Raw genomic sequence first — 12,812 nt, forward strand, 5'->3', positions numbered from 1 at the left:
AAACGTAAGAGCTTATCCCAATGCCCTCCAAAATCAATCACACATGCCCTCAACATGTCTTCTAACACTTGAATAGTCCTCTGTCTATCTATGGATGGAAGGCTGTACTAAAAGTGAGTTGTGTACCCAATTCATCATGCATTTTCCTCCAAAACTTGTGAATTGGGTACCACGGTCTGAGATGATAGAGAGGGGCATCCCATGCAACCTCACTATATCTTTCACATACACTTTAGCCAATTGTTCAGCATTATAATCTATTATTACCAGAATTAAGTGGTCTTACTTAATCAATCTATAAACCACTATCCAAATAGAATCAAACTTCCCCAAAGTCTTGGGAAGACCAACCACAAAATCCATGGCTATTCTTTCCCACTTCCATTCTGGAATTGGCATTCTTTGAAGCAAACCCGCAGGCCTTTGATGTTCATACTTCACTTCTTGACAATTTTGACACTTTGCCACAAACTCCGCTATGTCTTTCTTCATGCCCAGCCACTAATAAATTTGCTTCAGATCTCTATACATCTTGGTCGCACCCGGATTAATAGAATATCGCGAACCATGAGACTCGACCAACAATTTCTCAATCAAGTCATCTACTCTAGGAACACATATTCTCCCCTTGAAATTTAGCACACCATCCGCATCAAGAGTGGTTTCTTGTGCCTTACCAATCGCAGTCTTTTTCTTAAGTTCCTTCAAATTCTCATCTTCAAATTATTTGGCCTAGATCTCTTCAATGAAAGTGTCCCTTACCTAAATACTAGCTAGCACCCCACCTCTTTCTGAGATGCCCAACTGCATGAACTTAGACTCTAAGGTTTGAATTTCTTTAGTCAAAAGTCGCTTGGATACATTCAAGCAAGCTAAACTACCCCATACTTACCGCTTTTCAACTCAAAGCGCCTGCCACTACATTAGCCTTGCCCGGATGGTATTGAATGGTCACATCATAATCCTTAAGTAACTCCATCCACCTTCGTTGTCTCAAATTCAGATCCTTTTGAGTGAAAACATGCTGCAAACTACGATGATCAGTAAACACTTCACACTTAACACCATAGAGGTAATGCCGTCATATCTTAATAGCAAACACTACCGCTGCCAACTCTAAATCATGCGTTGGATAATTCCTCTCATACACCTTCAATTGACGCGAGGCATAAACTATAACATTCTTATACTGCATCAACACAACACCCAACCCAGAATGAGAAGCATCACAATAAACAATAAAATCTTTACCTTCAACCGGTAATGCTAGAAAAGGTGTGGTGGTCAAGAGAGTCTTGAGCTTTTGAAAGCTCTCCTCACATTTTTCAGTCCATTCAAATGGTATCTCCTTCTTGGTCAAATTAGTCAAGTGAGTGACAATAGAAGCAAATTTTTTCACAAATCGATGGTAATAGCTAGCGAACCCCACAAAACTCCTAACTTCAGTCACAGAGCTAGGCCTAACCCAATTCTTAACCGCCTCAATCTTTTGGGGATCTACCATTATCCCTTCTTTTGAAACTACATGCCCCAAAAATGCAACAGATTTCAACCAAAATTCACACTTAGAGAATTTAGCATATAACTTTTTCTTTCCAAGAACACCCAAAACACTTCGAAGATGGTTGGCATGCTCTTCATCACTTTTCGAATAGACCAAACTATCATCAATAAAGACTATGATGAAAGAATCAAGAAAGGGCTTGAACACCCCATTCATTACACTCATGAAAGCTGCAGGCACATTGGTCAAACCAAAAGACATAACCAAAAACTCATAGTGCCCATAACGAGTTCTGAACGCTATCTTGGGCACATCCTAAGGCCTAATTTTCAACTGATGGTAACTGGATCTTAGATCAATCTAAGAGAAAATCGTTGCAGCTTGCTATTGGTCAAAGAGATCATCTATTCAAGGCAAAAGGTACCTATTTCGAATAGTGACTCTATTTAATTGTCGGTAATCTATACACATTCTCATACTATCATCCTTCTTCTTAACAAACAAACCTGGAGCACTCCATGGAGAAGCACTAGGGCGAAAAAATTCCTTATCAAGAAGCTCTTGGATTTGAGCCTTAAGCTCTCTTAATTCTGCCGGAGCCATACAATATAGAGGGATATAAATGGGACGCGTACTAGGCTCTAAATCAATGCAAAACTCTATATCTCTATCCGGAGGCATACCAGGCAAATCATTAGGAAACACTTCTATAAATTAGACACCATAGGAATAGACTCAATGGATGGAGCCTCAATCTCAACATCCCTAATATGAGCCAAATAAGCCAATCAACCCTGCTCTACCAGTTTACTAGCACGAATGGAGGATATAATCTTAGCTTGCTTAAGCTTGTACACCCCTTCCCACTCTAATTTTTCCCTTCCTGGAATTTCTAGAGTTACAAACTTAGTATTACTATTAAGCACAACATAATAGGGGGACAACCCAGTCATGCCTAAGATTATGTCAAAGTCAATCATATCCAAAATCACTAAATCAGCCCAAGTCTGAATCCCATAAACAAAATAAGACAAGAACTATAGACACGAGTAACTATGACTGACTCTCTAACTGGGGTAGAAACACGAATAGGGGCATCAAGAATATCACAAATCATATCAAAATATGAGGCAAATCTCACGGATACATATGAATAAGTGGAACCCGGATCAAACAACACATTAGCCATTCGGTCACAAACAAGAATAGTACCTGTGATCACTGAATCAGATGCCTCCGCCTCATTCTTGCACGGAAAAGCATAACACTGAGCCCTATCATCATGACGAGCCACTTCCCTGCCAGGTTGCGCATTACCCCTACCTCTGTTACCATTACCATTTCATCTACCTCCACGGCCTAACTGATTACCTCATCACCCACATTGTGGACGTCCTCGACCATTATTACCATTTCCCACGGGTACCACTGCTCTATACTGCTACTGCACAGAATCTTACACATGTGGGTGGGGATAATCTCTCCTCATATGCCCAGGTTCTCCATAGTTGTAACAAGTACGATCAAAAGATGGTCTGCCACCAGTCGAAGTCGCGACTCCCTAGCTATTCTGATAATTATGAGATGGAGTTTCCGAGTAACTACCTGTAGAGGCGGGCATAGCGGACTGAATTGGCTTGGCTGCAAGAGTTAGCCTTCCGGACCCCCTGGAATAAGAACCTTGAAAGGTACTCGAGTTCTTGGCCCTTTTTGCCCATGCCTTAGCTTGACTGTCTCGCCTTACCCTCTCCACTTTCTTAACATAATTTGTCACCTCATTGAAGCTCCTCCCTGCAGAAGTCATATGAACAGATAATACTTGCAACTCAAAATTCAATCCTCTAATAAATAACCAGATCCTCTCCTCCTCTGTAGTAACCAACTACGTAGCATATCTAGACAGAGCATGGAACTTGGTCTCATAAGAAGCCACAGTCATACCACCTTTCTCCAACACCATAAACTTATCTTTCTTCCGATCCCTCAACGTCCTAGGCACATACTTCTCTAGAAATAGAGCAAGAAATTGGGTCGAAGTAAGTGGAGGTAAAGTAGAAGATCTGCATTCCATATAAGCTCTCCACCACTGCTTGGCCTCACCTTGAAGTTGGAAACACACAAACTCAACCCCATGCTAATGAACAATACCTAATTTATGAAGCCTCTCACAACAATCAAGAATGAACTCATAAGCACCCTCATACTCAGAACCAAGAAACATATTAGGCTTTAGCTTCAGAAGCTTAGTCAACATTTCATGCTCATTACCAGTCATAACCGAATCCAACAAAGGACGAAAGAAGGTATCATTACCTCCCGTTCCATCCGTCTTAGGCGCAGTGCTAGCAAAAGGATGATTAGTAGGAGCTTGAGTTGCTTGAACAGATGAAAGAACTCCAGGACCAGCCAACCATTTCAAGAACGACATGATTTGTTGAGCTAACACTGGGTCTATGGGGAACATCAGTAGTACCAGCCTACACCTCTTCCTCTTGTCCCACATCCTCAATATCTTCAACATCAACATTCTCCTCTTCAATTTCTTCATGATGCGCATGAGGTTTCTCATTCATAGGAGCATTCTCAACAGGAGCTCCATTTCCAGCAGGTTCTACTCTTCCACGGCCTCTACCCCTAGCTTTTCATATACCCCTTCCTCGACCACAACCTCTCGCTGCAGATTCCTAGACTGGAGCATTGACGGGAGCTACGGGCCTAACTCCGTTTAATCTAGTATTAACCATCTACCAACATAAGAGTGAAGGTGGTTAGATGCCAATTTGAATCCCCAGATACCAATTGGAATCAAGTCATAGCACGAAAGCAGACAAGAGAAAACAGAGAGATTTCCTAAAGTCCTATAGCCTCTCAAAGAAAAGTAAAGGCGTCCCTGTACCGTTCCGCGAGACTCTACTAATAAACTAACTAAAACCAATGTCTATGTCCGGAAATGGTGGACATAGACGAAAGAGAATTCCATGGTAGCCCGGAAGAATTAGCTAACCCTTGAATTCGAAGCGACGATCACTGATCTTCTAAGCGAGGTCTCAACAGCCGCTTGAAGATGCCCTGTACTCAACAAAAATAAGAGTAAGTGCAGAATCAGTACACACCACAGTGTACTGGTAGGATCACGCGGCTATCCCACTAGTGCAATATAAACAAGTCAAACAACATTATAATCACATGCATATATATCAACATATACAATATTATCAACATTTACGAACAACGAACAACTTCACATTTTATATCAAATCATTGGTTCTCTTATGGAATGCAAACCCAAATAGGTAGCATGCCGGAATGTGGCAACCAATCCCATATTTATGCCGGAACGTGGCAACCGATCCCATTTTTATGCCGAAATGTGGCAACCGATCCAAATTAGTTATGCTGGAACGTGGCAATCGATCCCATTCACATACCACAATCACAATCACAAGTATATCATAAAGATCATACATTTAAGTCATGATTTCATGGCATTCATCAATTATCTATCTCATTTACAATAAGTGTGATCAACACTGCAACATTCATACATATACAAGTATCATAATGAAGCAACAACAAGCATACATCTCACAATCATAGAATCACAACCATCACCTAACTCAAAACAAGCCTTGAAACCCTAAGAAACTTGATCCTTCCCTTTTGATGAGTCCATAAATTGGACTCATTTAGGTCTTTATTTTAATAGAAATAGTGTCCTCAAATGCTTATTTATTATAAATATCTGATGAAAACACTTATGTTTTAGGTATTTGAAGTTTTAATGGAAGCATGGACACTTAGGCGCAAAAAGAAACAAAAAAGCTGAAAAGAACAAAGAAGCAGAAGCTTGAGCATCGATAATGCTGAAGGCTAGTGTAAGACATCGATGAACTACACCAAAGGGCGAATCACCGAGTTAATAGGCGATTCCAACTAACCTCGTCGAGCGATCCGCCAACACTATTTTTTGAATTCTATAATACTTAACTCTTTATTAATTTTTAGAGGGTCGAACCATTATTATAATTTTCACAATAGAATAGTACTTTTTTGATATTTTTGCTCTAAGCTTGAGAGGGTTTTGGATACTCGAAGGAGAAGAGGGTTTTCATCTTCAAGATTTGGAGTTTTGTCTCTTGGATTCTTCATTCTAAGCCTGTAACAAGACTTAAATCTTCATACCCATTTGAATAAAAACTCATTTAGGTATAAATTTCTATATCTTGTTCATGTCTAGCTAAAACCCCCATTCTTGGGATGTGATTTAGCAAATATATGTTGATATTATTGTTGGGTCTTGTTTGCTGATTGGTTAGATGTATTTTAATGGTGATTTCACCTAGTGGTTGTGGTTTAATTTAATGGGTTTGTAGTTGCAAATACAAAACCACCCATGTGTTTTCGTCTTGCTCAAGAGAGAGAGGTCGCGAAACCAAGACCGCTAGACTGATGGCCTAAAAGGTGGGTCGACATGAGGTTTAGCCCGAGAGGGTGAGCCCTAGTCCCATATCCTAACACTCAGCTCGAGAGAGTGAGTGGGGTAAGGCGTAGGTTGGCCATCATGCTGCAAATGGGTGTCCGAGAGGAATCCATTTGAAACGGGGTAAGTTGCTCGAGAGGGAACTTATTTCCATCTAAAGCTTAGCCTAGTCACTATTAGCTTACAAATTTCCTATCGAAAGCATGTGCTCAACGATTTATATCAATTTATATTACGGTCTCACCCCAAGAACTTCTTCCCATACTTGCTCTCCCCTTAAAATTTTGTTGTTTTTATTACACTTGTGACAAACCCCCATTTTGATATTTGACACTTTTGTGTCACCCCCTTTAATTTACTATGCTTTTACTCGTTAATGTCTTTAGCTACGACTAATTAGAACTAAATTTTATTCTTCTATTAATTCTCAAAACCACTCCCTTGGGACAAGACCCCAACCCTTGGTTGGGTTACTATATTATCGACAACCGTAGACACTCATACCGTAGGCTAGTGTCGTTGGTCAGGATAAACATCAAAATGGCGCCGCTGCCGGGAAGTGTTGTTATTTTAGAATATTTAGACTAGTAGAATTTTTGTTTTTCTTAGTTGTAGTTTACTTACCTAATTTTTAGTTTTGTCTAGCTTGTTTATGTGTTAAGACAGGGTAATGAGTATACATGACGAAGATGGTGAACCAATGTCGCACCTCCCATTAGAAGTGATGAGGTTCAGGGATCACATCCTGACTTTCAAGCATCTTGAGAACTTTTTCATGAGTCGTGGCTAAGGTTTAAAACACTATTAATGCAATACCCAACTCACGAGATCCCCGATCTAGTTCTACTGGAATGCTTCTATCAGAGACTACATCCCAGAAACAGAGGATTAATCAATCGACTTATTCCAGGTGGCCTTGAGAGATACTCCTATGAGACCACAACAAAACTCCTTCACCTTGTGGCCAAAACCAACAAGGATACTGAGAAGGAACAACAATTGATCATCTTGCTGGGTCAGATGGACAACTTGACCCAAAGGTCGAGGAACTGGAGGTAATGTCCAAAGAGAAGAGCAAATACATGCCACCTACCGAGCAGGGAAGATCTATGGACATTGAAAATAAACGTGTTAAGGATATGTTAATAACCATTCTCCAAAAGCTAAATGAGCAAGATAGAGTGCTAGAGGAGATTACGGAAAATGTAGAAGTGCTAAACCAGATAAGTGGTTCTCACTCTAGATCTATCCAGATAATTGAAACTCTCTTGGGTCATGTAATACCTCATCTCCATCAGGCACAAGGCAAGGGGTTGCCAAACGATGTTTTGGCTAACCCCAAAAGTGAAATTTAGGTGCTAACCCGCGTCGTGCCACGACGTTAACTAAGGCGCTATTTGGGAGGCAACCCAAAACCCTTAACTACTTTAATTTTGTTATTTTTGAAATAAGGATGTTTTGCTTTAGTAGGATTGGGCATGAAAAGTTTGTGAAAAGTACAAGATGAATTACACAAGTCTAACTGGCGAATTGCCGACTAGATCGGCGACTGCTACAAAGACCGCCGTTTGGATCCTCACTGTGACTGAGGGTCCTGTAAAACTCGGCGAGATAGATGAACACTTGGCGGATCGCCGAGTAGCGAAGCAAATCCAACTAATGTCGCCGAATGGCTAAGATCTGGACGGATTTTATAAAACCACGGGTCTGGACTTTTAACCTTTTTCATATTCTCACTCTCGATTTTCACAAAATTGCACCTACTCAGTATTTTCAGAGTTTTCGTACCTAGTAAGTGTTTTGGCTGCTTTAGTAGTGCTTGGATCTGTAATAACTTATTGCCTACCATCACAGTCTTGACCTAATCTGCCCAAAAGATTGGTTCTCCAAACCCTGCATTTAATTATGATATTTATGCTCTCATTTCAAGTAATTTTATCCTATGTCATGTGTTGTGCCTCTCTGATAAATGTAGGCTATTCAGCGTGCTGAGGCGAGCTCGCCGAATCACTTGACTGTTCGCCTAAGGAACTCCATCTCGCCTTTAAATTTATGCTACTTGTAGTCAGTGTTCTGTAACTTTCGGCCAGAAGTCTTGATCGCCAAAAGCAGTCGGCGACTCACCGAAGGTCTCCTTGGTCGCCCTTCGTCTGCATCCCCGAACCTTTCTGCACTGCATCCTTCGGCGGATGAAGTCCTGATCGCCAAATCAACTTGGCGACTCGCCGATCTATTCGGCGAGTTTGTCTGTAATTGCATCCCTCTTAACTTGATTTAGTTGTTTTAACTCCTTCCGGATTCTTTGCAAAAATGGATAGATCTAAAGTCACAGGAAGAAGCAAGCCACCTCAAAGTAAAACAAAAGGGATTACAATCAAAGAGGATGCAGACATGTTCAAAAGAAAAATTAATAAACTTTCCACAACTCGAGAAAAAGGGAAGGGCAAACACAAGACCCTTGAATTGTTAGATGCAAGCACTGACAGTAACGACTTTTATAGAAATGACCCCAACCAATCTAAAAATGAAGGTGTGGGTTCTGATGAGGAAGATCTGCTAATAGCACAGAGGGCCGAGCAGTGAATTAAGAAGTTGAATGATTCATCCAGGGCCAGGATTTACCAGCCTACCACTACTATACCTCCAGTTCCAGAGCAGACAATGGTATTAGCACCTCCAGTGCAAGGTCCTCCGCCTAAATCTATGAATCGAGTAAAGGCTGAGGGGCTGAGAATTTTTTTGGAGGAAAATCGTCTGTCCATTGAAGGGGTTATAGACAGGCACCCAGAGATAATGGAGTGTCTGAGATACCAAAAGTTCCAAATCTTCACCAAACCTCGTGGCCCTTATATTCCAAACTGGGTAAGAGAGTTCTACAGTGCACTAATGCCCCAGCAAAAGAAACTAGCAGCAGCCTTCAAAGAAGTTTACTATGTGGTTGTCAGAAATAGAAGGGTGAAGTGTGATAGTGAGGAAATCAACGCAGTGTTGGGAATGTCCACAAACATTAGGGATCACTGCCAGTACTTGATTAGAACAAAACAGCTGGATGAGATGAAAAAGTGGTTAGCCCCACTAATTGCAGATGAGACTCCAAAGTGGTTGGAGGAAGAAGTTCCGATTGAAAAGAAAGAACTAAACATAGCCGCAAGGTTCTGGTTCAGTTTTATCAGCAGCGCATTTATGTCGTCCCAGAATGAATCGATCCTTCGCCTCACCAAGGCAGCTTGCTTGGGTTGCGTCATAGAGAAGACTCAGATAAATTTGGGTACAATCATTGCTTCAGAGATACTCATGCATGCAGAGCAGAGCCGAACCTCACTTCCATTCCCAGTCTTGATCACAGAATTATGCAAACGAGCCCGAGTGCCTCGAGATACCAAGAAGAATGTGGAAGTGATGCCCATAGCCTCTACTGATATCTGGAGGATCGAAGATGAGTACCTTAAGGATCAAGCAGAAAGGAAGAAGGCAACATTGGTGGAGTTAGTCAACACAGAATCATCGCCTGCAAAGGCATCTCTATGCTTCGGCCCTTGGGCCTTCAGGTATATCCATTACCACTGTTACTCCCGCTGATACTCCAGGTTCTTCTGCTGCTGCATGATCGCCAAGACCCACTACTATTGCTGTTGTTTCCCGACTTCCACTCACCCAGGCTTTCCTACTCCGGATGGGACAGCTGGCCCTTTCTGCTGATCGTCGGGCTGCTAGTTTAGAGGCCTCTGTTCCAGGCATGATCCAGATTGCCCTAAGTGATGTTGTGACACCTCTGAGCACTACCATTGATGCCCTTGCGGCCAGGATAGCGGTGTATGAGCACAACCAAGGGTCCACAGAGGAGGTGACGACTCTAAAAGCTGCCATTGCTGAACTGCGAAAAGATGTAGACCACCTAAAGGTCACCGATGTGCCCATGGTCTTTGGAACTGTGGAGATGCCAGACATGCCTGAAATGCCTCAAACAATCAATGGACATGGGGGTAGAGCGAAGAAGATAGCCGACCATGAGTCAGAAGCAAAGACTGATGAAGATATGCATGAAGAGACTGAGGGAGCTGCAAATGAAGACCTGACTGAGACTGAAGAAATTATGATAGATGCTGCTGTACAAGCTACTTTGGTACCTGTTGCTGGAGCCGGTGGAGCTGGTCCTTTTGGAGGTCACTCTTGGCACTGATGCCCAGACAGATGGAGAAACCGATTAGCCAGGATCCCCTCTTTACCTCCCTCTCTGTCTTTCTTTATCTTTAACTTTATTTGCATTTGAGGACAAATGTTTTTTTATTTATGGTGGGGTGAGGCCCACCTTTGTGTGCTACTATGATAGTTGTGTTTTGTGTATATATTTGGGGTGTTCTGTTTTAAATTATGTTACATACGACTTTCTGTGGATGTTTGAGCTTAAGACTCCACTTACTTTTAATTGGAAAATGATTTTGACCCTTTCGGAAATTTTTTATTTTTTCGCACATTTTTACCGCCCCTCGTGAGTTGAATATGGCTGTTATTTTGCAAAAAATTGAGTTTCGATTTCGATCAATACTGATGACTTGAATAGTGCCCTCAATTGAATGAACATGAATACGGCTACGATGAGGCCAAATGAAGTTGCATAAACAATATGTAAACTCTTTGCATCTCGTTGTGATTAGCCATTTATCAAATTGATTCTCTTGTAATGACCGTTGCAGACTAGCGAAAGTGTGTGGTCTTGTTTGACTTAAGTGTCGATGCCTTGTGTGATGAGCTTACTTTGAACCTTGCATGAATAAACCTAGAATTTACCCTGTTAGTCTGATTGATCTAGTAAGGTGTGCTCTTGAAATGATCTTAGATAACTATTGAAGAGTGTGAGCCAAATTTGACATATACCTCTTTTGTGGCCTACCCGTGAGCGTGTGAAACTCTCTTGAACACCCTTTGAGCCTTACCTTTCTTTGGAAGAACCTTGATGCACCCTAGACCTACCTATAATCCTCTTGATTTGTGGTTTAGCGAATAACCAACTTAGGCCAAAAGCCTAAGTTGGGGGTATGGTGAAAAGGAAAAGGAGAAGTCAAGAAGTGCAAGAAAAGTCTCCCTTATCCCATGGTGTTGCATTATAATGGAACCCCTTAATTTTTTTTGGAATAAAGTACAAAAGAAATCGGGTTTCCAAGCAATTAATGGAGGTGAATAAAAATATGACTTGAAGCACTAGAAAGAGAAGGGAATGCCTTGAGAACACACATCTCACGAGGATGAAAACTCACTGAGCCTAAATGACCATACCTTTGCACTCAGCCCCATTACAAGCCTTAGAAAGACCTTTTTGATCTTGAGTGAGCAGAATCGAAGATTAATTGGAAAATAAGGGCAAGCCTATGGGTGAAAACATGCATTGTGTTCCTCTTTTTGAGTGTGAGCGTTGCATCTGATTCCTGATCTTTAATTGATTAATCTCTTTGTGTGAATAAGGAATCAATCTTTATGTGAGGGAATTTAGATACTTTTTGTTGAGCTTGAACTTGTACAAGTAGCAAGTATTGCGAGCATGAAAATCTTTGGTAATGGTGTGTCACAACTTGCATCTTTGAGTACACAGTTGATCTTTGCGTGAGTAATTTGAGTTTTGTTGTGTATGTTCATGATTTAGTCTTGTGTAGCACTATTTGAGACCTCCTATTGAACTGCTGAACTTGAGTTTTAGTTGAGGACAAGCAAAAGTTTAAGTTGGGGGTGTTCATGAGTCCACAAATTGCACTCATTTAGGGCTTTATTTTAATAGAAATAGTGTCCTCAAATGCTTATTTATTCTAAATATCTGATGAAAACACTTAAGTTTCAGGTATTTGAAGTTTTAGTGGAAGTATGGATACTTAGGTGCAAAAAGGAACAAGAAGGCTGAAAAGAACGAAGAAGCTGAAGCCTGAGCATCGCCAAGCACGCTTGGCGATTCGCCAAGCACGCTTGGCGATTCGCCAAAGGGACGCACTCCGCCCTTTGATCCAATACGTGAAGACCTGAAGTAGCAGGATCAAAAAGGTGATGAAAGGAGCAGTCAGCGTTTCGCCGAATAGTTTCGCGAAGCAGTACTATGTCGCCCAATGACACAGAACATGATGATGCTGAAGGCTAGTGCAAGACGGCGACGAACTACACCAAAGGGCGAATCGTCGAGTTAATCGACGATTTCAACTAACCTCACCGAGCGATCCGCCAGCACTAATTTGTGAAGTCTATAAATACTAAACTCTTTATTAATTTTTAGAGAGTCGAACCATTATTATAATTTTCATAATAGAATAGTACTTTTTAAATATTTTTGCTCTAAGCTTGAGAGGGTTTTGGAGACTTGAAGGAGAAGAGGGTTTTCATCTTCTAAGATTTGGAGTTGGGTCTCTTGGATTCTTCATTCTTGGCCTGTAACAAGACTTAAATCTTCATACCTATTTGAATGCAAACTCATTTAGGTATGAATTTCTATCTTTTGTTCATGTTTAGCCAAAACCCCCATTCTTGGGGTATGATTTAGCAAATATGTGTTGATATTATTGTTGGGTCTTGTTTGCTGATAGGTTAGATGTATTTTAATGGTGATTTCACCTAGTGATTGTGGTTTAATTTTAAATGGGTTTGTAGTTGCAAATACAAAACCACCCATGTGTTTTCGACTTGCTCGAGAGAGAGGTCGCGAAACTAAGACTGCTAGACTGATGGCCTAAGGAGTGGGTCAACACGAGGTTAATCCCGAGAGGGTGAGCCCTAGTCCCATATCCTAACACTCAGCTCGAGAGAGTAAGTGGGTAAGGCGTACGCTGGTCTTCATGCGGCAAATGGGTGTCC

Source organism: Solanum tuberosum, unplaced genomic scaffold (genome assembly GCF_000226075.1).
Source record: "Solanum tuberosum cultivar DM 1-3 516 R44 unplaced genomic scaffold, SolTub_3.0 scf00188, whole genome shotgun sequence".
NCBI lineage: Eukaryota > Viridiplantae > Streptophyta > Magnoliopsida > Solanales > Solanaceae > Solanum > Solanum tuberosum.